At 55.5% G+C, this 14,627-nt stretch overlaps 3 non-coding genes and 1 pseudogene across 3 annotated transcripts; all 4 read left to right on the plus strand.

Annotated features, from left to right (window-relative positions):
* The first annotated feature begins 6,007 nt into the window (after positions 1-6,007).
* Positions 6,008-6,184, plus strand: LOC124173846 (annotated as a pseudogene).
* Positions 6,185-7,768: 1,584 nt separating this feature from the next.
* On the plus strand, positions 7,769-7,961 carry LOC124173810. The gene has a single exon (XR_006868771.1). It is a non-coding gene; the product is annotated as a U2 spliceosomal RNA (small nuclear RNA).
* Positions 7,962-12,545: 4,584 nt separating this feature from the next.
* Positions 12,546-12,734, plus strand: LOC124173711. The gene has a single exon (XR_006868711.1). It is a non-coding gene; the product is annotated as a U2 spliceosomal RNA (small nuclear RNA).
* Positions 12,735-14,318: 1,584 nt separating this feature from the next.
* On the plus strand, positions 14,319-14,511 carry LOC124173811. Its single transcript, XR_006868772.1, has one exon. It is a non-coding gene; the product is annotated as a U2 spliceosomal RNA (small nuclear RNA).
* The last annotated feature ends 116 nt before the right edge of the window (positions 14,512-14,627 follow it).

The following is a 14,627-nucleotide window of genomic DNA, read 5'->3' on the forward strand; positions in this document are numbered from 1 at the left end:
CCAGTGCTCCCCTCCCTCCCCCGATCACGTGTCCCCCACACCCTCCCACACCCAGTGCTCTCCGCGGACGACGGACGCCCTCGGGCGGCGTCGTTCGCCACGCCCCAGTGCCGGTGTGCGTGAAGTGAGTGACAGTGCTTGCGACGCCTCGGAGGACGCTGTGCAGGCGCGCCGAGGCGCCGCGTTGGACGGCTTGATGTCGCCAATGCGGGATGGTGAGCTAGGTCTGCCGGAGGACGACAGGTTTTCGCCACGGTATGACGATGTGGACGGCCAAGCGTCGCCATCATCACGGTGTTCGGCCGCTTTGCGCTTCGTCACGGTCGATCGGTGGGCGTGTCGGTCTGTCGGCACACAGACCGACGTCGATCGTGACGCCGAAGCGGTCGAGGTGTGCGTGCCTCAGAGTGTGAGTGTGCGTGATTCGTGTGTGGACGCAGTGCAGGCGCGATCACCGGATCGGGTAATGGGTCGCGAGCATCCGTGTGCGACGCCCCTTGTCCCGTACTCCCCCTCCACGCCCCCACGCTTCCGGGACGATTATAGCGTCATCTCCGACGCGCCGCTGCCCGAGGATCGGAGGCGCGGCGCTTCTTGGGAGCACTTCCGCGTCTCGTCGGAGGAGCGGAGGCGGCGCAACCGGAACAAGCGCCGCAATCGGCGGAGGCGGAACGCGGCGAGGCGTCGCGACGGCGAGAGGGAAGACGCCAGGCCACCAGCGGCATCGCCACTCACTCCTCCCCCACAATCCCAACCCCGACCACGCCCACAAGTGACGGCACGCCCCCAATCACCGCCGCGTATCAGTGATAGAGAACAAGAGTATCGTTTTCGTTCCGCAGCCGCGCCGGCGCCTCTATTCACCACTGAGGAGATCGCCCAGTTGCGGCTCCTCCTGCGAAGAGGCGCGGCAAGGGATGATGACGCGCGGCGCGGCGGTGTGAGGGAGCGGTACCATCCCCCGCGCTTCGAAGAAATGCGCGAGAATGCGAATAGACGAAACAGAAGGCGGAGGAGGGGAGGTAATCCCGCCACGCCACCGAATGAAGTGCTGCATAATGTTACCCACCCGAGTGCGCCTTCCCCGGTGCCACACCCGGCCCCCGCCTTCCCCCCACCACCTCCCCCACAGCCCCCCGCGATGCCCCGAGTGGCCTGGCCTCCCCACGCCAGGGGCGTGTATCCGCTGGGGCCATATATGACTCTGGCGCCGGTCCATCCAGGGACGGAGGCGCCAGGGTGGACACAGGTGGCCCCAATGCCCTACCCCTTCCACACCCAGGTGCCGCACCCATTCGCCCCGCCCCAGTGTTCCGCGCCCTGGATGATCCCGCACCCCCCGCCCAGCAATGCCGCGCCCTGGACGCACCCGTGTCCCCCTCCCTTCCCCGCGTGGTGCGGTCGCTAAATCCGGCCGCGCCACCCCGACGAACGGGTGCGTTCCGCGTCCGGCCAGACGCGAGAGAAACCGCGTCGCGACTCCCGGAAGACCTCCTGAACGCCGTCGCGGCGCAGGTCGATGCGCCGTCCGTGCAAACACCGGCCACACTCCAGCAGCAGGCGTGGCTGATTCAAATCGGCCTCGCTGGAGAGAGCACGGACGGCATCTTTCGCGTCGTCCGCTCGATGCGCGACGCGGCGCGGGCGGCAAGCGGGATAACCTCTCCACTCTCCCGGGGTGCAGCGTCTCATCGGCATCGGAGGCAGGACCCGCCACTCACCGCTGCGGAGCTGCAGGCGCTCTACCGCGAGAAGAAAGGGAAGGCTTTTAAGAGAGTCTGCGGCGGCAATGATGCGGACCGTTGCCGCATTCCGCTGCCGCAGGTGAAAGCCTTTTTCTCGCGGGAGCGGCCGCGGTACGACGAGGCGCTCGCCGCGCCCTCCGTCGTGCCGCCGTTCGAGCGCAGCGGCCGAGAAGAAGAGGAAGGGGATATGCTGATGAGACCGATCACCGCGGGAGAAGTCAGCAGGCGCCTTCGTCGCACCCTCAACACTGCACCCGGCCCTGACGGCGTGCCTTACTCAGCCTGGAAGCGGATAGATCCGGATTGCCGCGTGCTGGCGGCAATTTACGACTTCTGCTTCCGGGCAGGCCGGGTGCCGAAGGAGTGGAAGGAGAGCCACACCATTCTCCTCCACAAGGGCGGCGACGAAGATGAGATCGGCAATTGGAGGCCGATCGCTCTCAGTCTCACCATCCTTAAGGTCTACACGGGCGTGCTCGCGGACCGCATCGCGGCTTGGGCGGTCCGTGGACGACGCATGTCCTTCCCGGCCCAAAAAGGATTCCTGCCCGCCACCGAAGGATGCATGGAGCACAACTTTGTGCTCCAAGCCGCGCTCGACCATGCCAGGAGCGCGCGGAGGGAGATTGCGGTGGCGTGGCTGGATTTGACGGATGCCTTTGGGTCGGTGCCGCATGCTCACATCGCGCGAATGCTGCGCGCGATGGGCATGCCTGAAAGGATGGTGGGGGCGATCGCCGAGATGTACGAGGGCAGCACAACTAACATCATCACGGCGAGCGGCTCCACGGGCGAGATTCCGGTGAAGTGCGGAGTGCGGCAGGGTGATCCGCTGTCGCCGCTCCTTTTTAATCTCGCTCTGGAGCCCGTGATTCGTGCTGTCCTCGCTCGGCGCGCCATCTCCGCGTTCAAGATGGGATCAACGTCGGTCTGCGTGCTGGCCTACGCGGATGACTTGGTCCTCGTCGCCAAGGATGCGGGGATGCTGAGAGGCCTGCTGCACGTCGCGGGAGCAGCGGCGTCGTGGTGCGGCCTGCGCTTCAACGCAAGAAAGTGCGGGTCGCTCCACATGGATTTCCGGTCCGACACGCAGAGAGAGGAACGAGGAGTGCGGCCCACGATCTTCCGAGTGCAGGGGGAGGACATGCGCGCACTCGCACGCGGTGAGGCTTACAAGTACCTCGGCTCACCCGTGGGCCACGGCGTCGACGCGGTGCCGCACGGCGTCCTCAACAACATCCACGAGGACCTGCGGCGCCTGGACGAAAGCGAGTTAGCGCCGTGGCAGAAGATCGACGCGGTCCACACGTTCCTCACGCCACGCCTGGACTACACGCTCCGCATCACGCCCGTGCCCAAGGCGGCGATCGCGCGAGTCGACGCAGATGTGCATCGTTCGGTTAAAAAGTGGATGTATCTGCCGACTCGCGCATCGAGGGAGATCGTCGCCATGCCTAGAGGGCGCGGGGGAGGGGGACACGTGCCGCTCGCGGTGCGGAAGGACGTCTTCGCGGTGGTGCACGCATTCCGCATGCTCACGTGTCCCGACTCGAGCGTGTCGAACGTGGCGTGGCATACTCTGCGCGACGTGGTGGAGAGGCGCGTCGGAAGGACCGGAAATGCAGCGGCGATCGGAAGAGGCGCCCTCTGCTCCTACCTCAACGGCGCCGACGACGACACCATCGGCACGGGGACTAACGCGGCGGCATCAGTGTGGAGCCGCACCCGCCGCGCCACCAAGGAGCTGACGAACATCGTCCCCGTGACCTGGCGGTGGAGCGATGCGAGACGCGAGCTCGCCGTGTCTCTTGCTTTCGCTTCGCCGCACGGCAGAGAAGTCGTCGTGCCGGCGCCAGCGAGGAGGCGCCTCTTCAGCTACCTCATCCGCGCCGTGGGAGAGGCCTTCCGGAGGAGGCTAGTCGCGAAGCCGGATCAAGGGAAAGTCATGGAGGCGACTTCCCTGTGCCCCGACAGCAACCACTTCGTCGGGGCGGGCCGAATGATCCGGTTTTGCGACTGGCGCTTCATACACCGCGCCCGCCTGAACGTGCTGCCGTTGAACGCCGCCCGCAGAGGAGCAGCGAGGGGAGACACGAGGTGCAGAGTGTGCGGGCAGGCAGACGAGACACTCCCTCACGTCATCTGCCACTGCCTCGCGCACTCTGACGGATGGCGTCGACGCCACGACGCCATCGTGGAAATTCTGCGGGCGGCACTTCCATCATCATGGCGGGTGCGGTTGGACCGGAGGGTGCCAGGCGACGAGAGTCTTCTGCGGCCGGATGTCGTAGCGTGGGACGAGGGACCGGACAGGGAGGTGATCGTCGTGGACGTCGTCGTGCCGTTCGACAACAGGAGTGCTGCGCTTGCCGCCGCTCGGGAGAAGAAAATTGAGAAGTACGACGCCCTGGTCGAGCGGATGCGCGTGCGGTCGCAGTATCGGGTGCCGCACAGCCTAGAGGCGTTAGTGGTGGGAGCTCTGGGCTCGTGGGCACCCGGAAATGACGCACTCTTGACTCGCTTGGGAGTGCCGAAGGGCCGCATGCGCAGTGTTCGGCGTCAGATGATCACCGCGGCTATCAAATGGTCGCGGGACATCTACGTCGAGCACATGACCGGGGCACGGCAATACATCGCGAGAGCGGCGGCACCACAGGAGCGCGGAGCGGCAGTCGACGGCAGCGGAGAGGACGACGACGGAGCGCCGATCATCGGGCGACGGGAGCGGCCAGCGGACGCGGCGCCGGATGTTCCGGCCACGCCCCCTCCCTCCCCCCCTCCCCCGGTCCCCCAGTCCCAGCGTGTTTCCTGAGGACGTCGCCTAGTGACGCCAGGAGGCACGTATGTAAATATTGTAAATAGTGTATGTGTGTGTTTATGTATCCGCGAGAAAATGTCTTCAAAGCACGGTCTGGCGTCGACTTTTCCCCTCCAGCCTCACTCCGAGCCTAGGGAGTGCGACGAATAGTGACCGCAATGCGCTTATTCGCTCGGAAGTGGGGCTGAACGAATGCATGAATGAGTGAATGTGTAAATTTGTGTGTGGGTAAATCTCGCGGGCACGGAGTGTTCTACAGGTATTATTTTCACGTGTCACTCTTTAGTGTTTGTTTGTGAATAGTGTTTTTTTTTTCCTCTGTGTATGTTAATCTCGCGGGCACAAAGTATTAACGCCACTGCTTCCACGTGAAATCTTCAGTGTGAAAGTGTTGACTCGGGGGCGGCACCGGGTGTGACGTGAAATTGCCATGTGTGTGTCTCATGTATGAGTGCGTCGCGGCAACGATGTCAGCATCGACAAGACGGTCCTTCGTTGCCGTGGCGAACGTGTGAATGTTCCCTGGGCGCAGTGTAAACAGAGATTGCCGCGCGCGCGCGCGCCCAGGGAAATCAATGGCAAAATCATAGAGCGGTGTCGTCCCCCGAAGTTTTTAGTTCGCCCGCCGGCCGCAGTCTGGGGCAGGTGGCGCGCCGGCGGCGGCATAGCTGCTGGCCGTTCCCACGGCCTGCCAGGGCGAATGTGTGTGTTTTGTGAATGTGTGTGTAACTCCGCCGCCGAGGCGGAAGCGGGGGAAGGAAGGAATGCAGCAACCTTGGAAGGAATGTCCCTTGCCCCTCCAGTGGTCCCTCCTCAGTCCCCCCACCGCCCTCCCCGTCCCCCTCGACGGTCGACCAGGCAAACAGCTGGCCTCCCGGCGACCGCCGCAGAGCTGACAGCGGCCGGCGCAGAGGAGATGCGCGTGGGCTTGGGAAATTTCCACGCGCTCGGCGGACGGCTGCAGACACACATCGACCGGCGCGAACCGGATGCGCGCGGAACACCTGGGCGGACGGGGAAAACAAGAGAGCGTCGCGGCGGAGGAAAATGCGTCAGTGGCCACAGTGTATAAGTGGCCACGGCGCAAGTATGAATGAGCGGGCGGCCACGGGGTATAAGTGGCCGCCCAGCATGTGTTTTCTGTGCGTATGAATTGCAAATAAATATGTGTGAATGGAAAGCATTTATTTCCCCTTGAATGAATGACAATATTAAGTGTCAAAGCGCAGTGAACATAAACATTAAGACAATTACCTGACCGGCCTCTCTTCGAAGCCGGCAGGGAAAAGTAACCCCTGACTGAGGGGTTACGCCATATCATGTAATAGCTTCAATGAATATTACAAGGGCGGCCCACACTTTGTGGGTCGTCCTTTTGTATCACAAACCCCAAGGAAGGGGAAATGTTCACATTTGATGTTCTGAATGAACCAATGTACGTGGCATCTTATTAAATAAAGAATTTTATCTGTTCTTATCAGCTTAATATCTGATACGTCCAGCATTGCTGGACCAGAATATTAATCTGATTTTTGAACATGGGCGGGGTCCCCGGAGTTTACTCCATCCCTGCCGCGGGTTGGCCCGGTATTGCAGTACCGCCGGGATCGGCCCAACATAAAAGGTTCCAAAAATCAGAAAAGCTGATGAGAACAGATGTTTCTCTTCCTTGTTTCATTTAAAAAATTCCCGAATCGCGAAAATTCGACAAAGTCCGGAGATTCGTGAGGCAAGAAACGAATGGGCGAAGGAAAGAAGAAAATAACACTGGCCACCACTTCATTCATTTATTTTATCACCATTTTACATTCAAACCATGTCTGTAAAATAACAAGCAACAGCACAAAAAATAAAAACTGACAGAAAACATAATTTTTTAACATGAGACATCGTTTGAAGAGGATGAATAATATGCCCTCACTAACACTGCAGAAAAGTTCATCTAATGCAGTGCACTGATCCTAGTGCAGAGCCGGGCACAATTTTTCCGGCTCCTCGGCCTTATGGCTAACATAGGAGTGTAGTATATGGGTACGGGACTCGCATGCCAAGAGTGACATACGTCGTGGGAATGATGATGAAATTTTTCACTTTTAAGAAAACCTTCCGGAAAGCTGTCGAAACAGTTTCCGCACACTTTTCACACGGAAATTAGGTGAATGCAAGATTTATAAAATAACTTCCAAATATTCACCGGATCGAGTGAACATGGAAAATGACCGCCAAGCGTAGGTTTCCTCGAGAATTCCAAGTTTTTCTTGCGAATATGACGAGACAAGACGGACGCATCACGCTTCTGGTGAAATACACGCGGCATTCATCCGCGTTACCAAGGAGTCGTCGCTAACAATGAACGCCTTCCACTGAAAGCGCAGTCGAATTTCGCGGGGGCCGTGCCGCTGGCAGATAGTTCGACCCGGAGGCCGACGATGGCGTCGGCACTCTGTTTACTTCAAGTGTAAAAAAATGAGGGTCGCGAATGATGACGAAACACAGGTGTCCAATGAAACCGTGAATTGCTTTCTTTCGGAGAGTTGCATTTCATGCCGATATTTTTTGCAAAAACATCCGAAATTATTGACTGATGCCGATTCTTCCGTCCCGTATTCTAGCCATTGATGAAGATTTTGGACATTTTTTCCAGTCCCCGGAGAGGACTTTTTAGGCAGTTTTTAATCAATTCCTCGGAGAGGACTTTTTAAGCAGTTTTTCATCAGATTCCCCGGAATTTTAGCATTTCGAAAGAAAATACATGGCTCGAGTGAGTAGGATAATGCTCTCTCATCGTGTTTATTGACGTTTTCTGGAAGATTTTGAGTGACTTCTTCGAGTCCCCGGAAATGGCAATTTTTTGGGAATTTCCCAGGACCAAAGCATTCCCCTGGGAAGCGAACGCAGGATGCTCCACGAAGGACGCTGCGATCCCACACGACAGATGGCACCGAAGGCCCGGAAAACGGCCCGCGTCCGTTACGTCCGCGACGCTCCTACGACTCTCCCGGACCCGCCGACGACACCAAAACTCCCGGAGTCTCCACACAACACTTTCATGCGAATTTTTTCCCATTCTCACGCCTAAAATTCGCCATTCCGAGACCGTTCCTCGCCTCAAAAACTCTCGCCGCACACCGCCGCCGCACCATCCGACCTCATCACGCAAAATACCCGAAAAACCGTCCCGGAACCCCGGAAAAATTTATTAATTATCGCTTCTCGGCCTTATGGCTAAGATCAAAGTGTAGTATCTGTTCTTATCAGCTTAATATCTGATACGTCCAGCATTGCTGGACCAGAATATTAATCTGATTTTTGAACATGGGCGGGGTCCCCGGAGTTTACTCCATCCCTGCCGCGGGTTGGCCCGGTATTGCAGTACCGCCGGGATCGGCCCAACATAAATGGTTCCAAAAATCAGAAAAGCTGATGAGAACAGATGTTTCTCTTCCTTGTTTCATTTAAAAAATTCCCGAATCGCGAAAATTCGACAAAGTCCGGAGATTCGTGAGGCAAGAAACGAATGGGCGAAGGAAAGAAGAAAATAACACTGGCCACCACTTCATTCATTTATTTTATCACCATTTTACATTCAAACCATGTCTGTAAAATAACAAGCAACAGCACAAAAAATAAAAACTGACAGAAAACATAATTTTTTAACATGAGACATCGTTTGAAGAGGATGAATAATATGCCCTCACTAACACTGCAGAAAAGTTCATCTAATGCAGTGCACTGATCCTAGTGCAGAGCCGGGCACAATTTTTCCGGCTCCTCGGCCTTATGGCTAACATAGGAGTGTAGTATATGGGTACGGGACTCGCATGCCAAGAGTGACATACGTCGTGGGAATGATGATGAAATTTTTCACTTTTAAGAAAACCTTCCGGAAAGCTGTCGAAACAGTTTCCGCACACTTTTCACACGGAAATTAGGTGAATGCAAGATTTATAAAATAACTTCCAAATATTCACCGGATCGAGTGAACATGGAAAATGACCGCCAAGCGTAGGTTTCCTCGAGAATTCCAAGTTTTTCTTGCGAATATGACGAGACAAGACGGACGCATCACGCTTCTGGTGAAATACACGCGGCATTCATCCGCGTTACCAAGGAGTCGTCGCTAACAATGAACGCCTTCCACTGAAAGCGCAGTCGAATTTCGCGGGGGCCGTGCCGCTGGCAGATAGTTCGACCCGGAGGCCGACGATGGCGTCGGCACTCTGTTTACTTCAAGTGTAAAAAAATGAGGGTCGCGAATGATGACGAAACACAGGTGTCCAATGAAACCGTGAATTGCTTTCTTTCGGAGAGTTGCATTTCATGCCGATATTTTTTGCAAAAACATCCGAAATTATTGACTGATGCCGATTCTTCCGTCCCGTATTCTAGCCATTGATGAAGATTTTGGACATTTTTTCCAGTCCCCGGAGAGGACTTTTTAGGCAGTTTTTAATCAATTCCTCGGAGAGGACTTTTTAAGCATTTTTTCATCAGATTCCCCGGAATTTCAGCATTTCGAAAGAAAATGCATGACTCGAGTGAGTAGGATAATGCTCTCTCATCGTGTTTATTGACGTTTTCTGGAAGATTTTGAGTGACTTCTTCGAGTCCCCGGAAATGGCAATTTTTTGGGAATTTCCCAGGACCAAAGCATTCCCCTGGGAAGCGAACGCAGGATGCTCCACGAAGGACGCTGCGATCCCACACGACAGATGGCACCGAAGGCCCGGAAAACGGACCGCGTCCGTTACGTCCGCGACGCTCCTACGACTCTCCCGGACCCGCCGACGACACCAAAACTCCCGGAGTCTCCACACAACACTTTCATGCGAATTTTTTCCCATTCTCACGCCTAAAATTCGCCATTCCGAGACCGTTCCTCGCCTCAAAAACTCTCGCCGCACACCGCCGCCGCACCATCCGACCTCATCACGCAAAATACCCGAAAAACCGTCCCGGAACCCCGGAAAAATTTATTAATTATCGCTTCTCGGCCTTATGGCTAAGATCAAAGTGTAGTCACCCGTTTCCGTAGTCACCCTCGAAAGGCGATGGAGAAGATCCTGGGGAACGCGTCGCCGTACTGCGAGGTGCCGAAGGAGGATGTGGAGCGGCACTTCCAGGCTGTATACGGCGACGTCTCCTACCAGCCCCAGGAGGCCGGTCGACACCACCAGTACCGGCCCACTTCTGAGGAAGAGAAGAAGAGGATGCTCGCGAGGGTGACTGCGGACGAGGTTGTAGGGAGACTTTCGAAGGCCACTAATACTGCCCCTGGACCTGACTGTTTGACTTACTGGGATCTTAAGGCCTTCGATCCTAAAGGACTTATCTTTGCAGGAATCTTCGACCGCTGTCTGCAGGAAGCTCGCACCCCTGACGCCTGGAAGATCTCCCGGACGGTCCTCATCTACAAGAAGGGGGACCGGAGCGACCTAAAGAACTGGAGGCCGCTCGCCCTTAGCAATACCATCGCTAAGCTGTACGCCGCCATCGTGGCCGACCGTGTCCTGGCCTGGGCCACCGGAGGGAGGAGACTGAGCGGCGTGCAGAAGGGTTTCCGGGAGTTCGAGGGGTGCCACGAGCACAACTTCGTCCTGCAGACGGCGGTTGACGAGATACGAAGACGACTGGGTTCCCTGAACATTGCCTGGTTGGACCTGAGTAATGCCTTTGGATCCATTCCCCACGAACATCTCCGGCGTACCCTCACCGCCATGGACATGCCCTCCCGGATGAAGGATGCGGTGATGGAGATGCAGGACTGCCGCACCTTTGTCCGGACCACCGAGGGCGACACCGGCCACATCCATCTTCGTGCCGGTGTCAAGCAGGGCTGCCCGCTCTCCCCGACACTGTTCAACCTGGGGATCGAGCACGTCATTAGGGCGGCCCAGGAGGAAGCAGAGGTCCATGGCATCCGGGTTTTGGACACCACCATCTCCGTCCTGGGGTATGCCGACGACATCGTCCTCGTGGGGAAGAGCGCCGACCATCTGCAAGCGCTCCTGGATCGCGTCGGGGTAGCTGCTACCGACGCCGGCCTCAGGTTCAACCCGGCTAAATGTTCGACATTGTCCCTGGACTTCCGCACCAGCCAGCCCGTGGAGCCCCGCCAATTCACCATCCAGGGTGGGGCCATCACCAGCCTGCGAGAGGGGGAGAGCTACAAGTACCTGGGGGTCCCCTTCGGATTCCGTGTCTGCCAGACCCCCAGGGAAGAGCTGCAGAAGCTGGGCGAGGACGTCAGAAAAATCGACGAGTCACTCCTCGCCCCGTGGCAGAAGATCTCCGCCACCAGCACCTTCCTTCTCTCCAGGTTGGACTTCATAATACGAGCTGGCAACGTCCGGAAGACAGACCTCGCCCCGACAGACAGACTCATCAAGACCTGCTGTAAGAGATGGCTGAACCTGCCGACCAGAGCCTCCAACGAGATCGTCTATATTCACCATAGACACGGAGGAGCAGGCCTACTTCCCCTAACTGACTTGACTGACGTACTGACGGTGGTGCATGGCTACCGTCTTCTGAACTGCAGGGACCCTGTGGTGAAGAAGATGGCCTGGGGACGCTTGCGCGAAGTGGTCAAGAGGAAGATGAAAAGGATGCCGTCCACTGCCGACCTGATGGCTTACCTCAGTGGCAACACTGAGGCGCCATTCGGGTCTGTGAGCGGTGACTTTTCATCCCTCTTCACCCAGGTGCGCTCCGCTTCGCGTCGCCTGAGAGACCGGATCGCCTTGAGCTGGCGGTGGTCGGACATCTTGAACGAGCCGCAGATCGTCCTTGGAGGTGGAGAGGCCGCTTCACGCGTCTTGGTGCCACCCCGAGCAATCGGGGTTCTCGCCAAGACGCTGAAGAACCGGGTCCGGGAAGCTTACCTGGCTCGCCTGGTAGCGAAACCGGACCAGGGTAAGGTCTTCTCTGCTTCCTCGGTCGCAGCTGCCTCCAGTCACTTCCTGGTGGGAGGGAGATACACCAGGTTTTGTGACTGGAGATTCATCCATCGTGCTCGCCTCGATGTCCTGCCGCTGAACGCTTGCAGGCGATACGATCCCTCAGGAGACAGGAGATGCCGGCGTTGCGGCTACGGGGATGAGACCCTCCCCCACGTCCTCAACCATTGCACCCGACATTCCCTGACATGGAGACGAAGGCATGATAGCGTGCTTACCCGGCTGACAAACGCTATCATGGGACGCAAGGGACGGTCAGATGAGGAGGTGAGGATAAATAGGACCGTCCCTGAAGTAAATTCAGACCTACGACCCGACGTTCTTATTACAGATAAGAAGACCATGACCGCCCGGATGATCGACGTGACCATCCCGTTCGACAACCGGAGATCAGCGCTCCAGGAGGCCCGGCGACTGAAGGAGGAGAAGTACGCCGGGCTGGCAGCAGACCTCGCCGTCCTGGGGTACAGCGCATCGGTGGAGGGTTTCGTCGTGGGAAGCCTTGGCTCTTGGGACCCAGAGAACGACCGTGTTCTCAGGGGCCTGGGCATTCCGCGACGCTACGCCTTCCTGATGAAGAAGCTGATGGTCTCCGATGTCATCAGGTGGTCACGTGACCTCTATGTGGAGCACATCACCGGGCATCGACAGTACGAGGACGGAATCGGCGGCGATGGATGAGTGTAGTGCGGTGCAGTGCAGTGAAGCCCTTCCCTTTCACCTTCTTCACCTTAATAAATCTTTTTATCCTTTCCTGTCCCAACCCCCCCCCAAACCATATATATGTGTAAAAAAATGAAAAACTTTGGACTGCCGTAAGGCTTGAGGCGATGACGGAATATTTACTTTATGAGCCCCTGGCCCACTTTGGACCAGGGGACTTTGTATAATTTTTCTATTATGTAAAACATATTTCTCTATCAAAAAGGCCCCCTCACTAGGAGGGGGTACTTAATGTATCAAAATTGCCCCCCAAAGGAAATGAGAGGGCCATGTCATTGGAACTTGAATGCGAAAAACTCTGTAATTTTAAATATTGAATCAATAAACGTCTTAAATCTGTTCTTATCAGCTTAATATCTGATACGTCCAGCATTGCTGGACCAGAATATTAATCTGATTTTTGAACATGGGCGGGGTCCCCGGAGTTTACTCCATCCCTGCCGCGGGTTGGCCCGGTATTGCAGTACCGCCGGGATCGGCCCAACATAAAAGGTTCCAAAAATCAGAAAAGCTGATGAGAACAGATGTTTCTCTTCCTTGTTTCATTTAAAAAATTCCCGAATCGCGAAAATTCGACAAAGTCCGGAGATTCGTGAGGCAAGAAACGAATGGGCGAAGGAAAGAAGAAAATAACACTGGCCACCACTTCATTCATTTATTTTATCACCATTTTACATTCAAACCATGTCTGTAAAATAACAAGCAACAGCACAAAAAATAAAAACTGACAGAAAACATAATTTTTTAACATGAGACATCGTTTGAAGAGGATGAATAATATGCCCTCACTAACACTGCAGAAAAGTTCATCTAATGCAGTGCACTGATCCTAGTGCAGAGCCGGGCACAATTTTTCCGGCTCCTCGGCCTTATGGCTAACATAGGAGTGTAGTATATGGGTACGGGACTCGCATGCCAAGAGTGACATACGTCGTGGGAATGATGATGAAATTTTTCACTTTTAAGAAAACCTTCCGGAAAGCTGTCGAAACAGTTTCCGCACACTTTTCACACGGAAATTAGGTGAATGCAAGATTTATAAAATAACTTCCAAATATTCACCGGATCGAGTGAACATGGAAAATGACCGCCAAGCGTAGGTTTCCTCGAGAATTCCAAGTTTTTCTTGCGAATATGACGAGACAAGACGGACGCATCACGCTTCTGGTGAAATACACGCGGCATTCATCCGCGTTACCAAGGAGTCGTCGCTAACAATGAACGCCTTCCACTGAAAGCGCAGTCGAATTTCGCGGGGGCCGTGCCGCTGGCAGATAGTTCGACCCGGAGGCCGACGATGGCGTCGGCACTCTGTTTACTTCAAGTGTAAAAAAATGAGGGTCGCGAATGATGACGAAACACAGGTGTCCAATGAAACCGTGAATTGCTTTCTTTCGGAGAGTTGCATTTCATGCCGATATTTTTTGCAAAAACATCCGAAATTATTGACTGATGCCGATTCTTCCGTCCCGTATTCTAGCCATTGATGAAGATTTTGGACATTTTTTCCAGTCCCCGGAGAGGACTTTTTAGGCAGTTTTTAATCAATTCCTCGGAGAGGACTTTTTAAGCATTTTTTCATCAGATTCCCCGGAATTTCAGCATTTCGAAAGAAAATGCATGACTCGAGTGAGTAGGATAATGCTCTCTCATCGTGTTTATTGACGTTTTCTGGAAGATTTTGAGTGACTTCTTCGAGTCCCCGGAAATGGCAATTTTTTGGGAATTTCCCAGGACCAAAGCATTCCCCTGGGAAGCGAACGCAGGATGCTCCACGAAGGACGCTGCGATCCCACACGACAGATGGCACCGAAGGCCCGGAAAACGGCCCGCGTCCGTTACGTCCGCGACGCTCCTACGACTCTCCCGGACCCGCCGATGACACCAAAACTCCCGGAGTCTCCACACAACACTTTCATGCGAATTTTTCCCCATTCTCACGCCTAAAATTCGCCATTCCGAGACCGTTCCTCGCCTCAAAAACTCTCGCCGCACACCGCCGCCGCAGCATCCGACCTCATCACGCAAAATACCCGAAAAACCGTCCCGGAACCCCGGAAAAATTTATTAATTATCGCTTCTCGGCCTTATGGCTAAGATCAAAGTGTAGTATCTGTTCTTATCAGCTTAATATCTGATACGTCCAGCATTGCTGGACCAGAATATTAATCTGATTTTTGAACATGGGCGGGGTCCCCGGAGTTTACTCCATCCCTGCCGCGGGTTGGCCCGGTATTGCAGTACCGCCGGGATCGGCCCAACATAAATGGTTCCAAAAATCAGAAAAGCTGATGAGAACAGATGTTTCTCTTCCTTGTTTCATTTAAAAAATTCCCGAATCGCGAAAATTCGACAAAGTCCGGAGATTCGTGAGGCAAGAAA

Source organism: Ischnura elegans, chromosome 1, assembly GCF_921293095.1.
Source record: "Ischnura elegans chromosome 1, ioIscEleg1.1, whole genome shotgun sequence".
NCBI classification, from domain to species: Eukaryota; Metazoa; Arthropoda; class Insecta; order Odonata; family Coenagrionidae; genus Ischnura; species Ischnura elegans.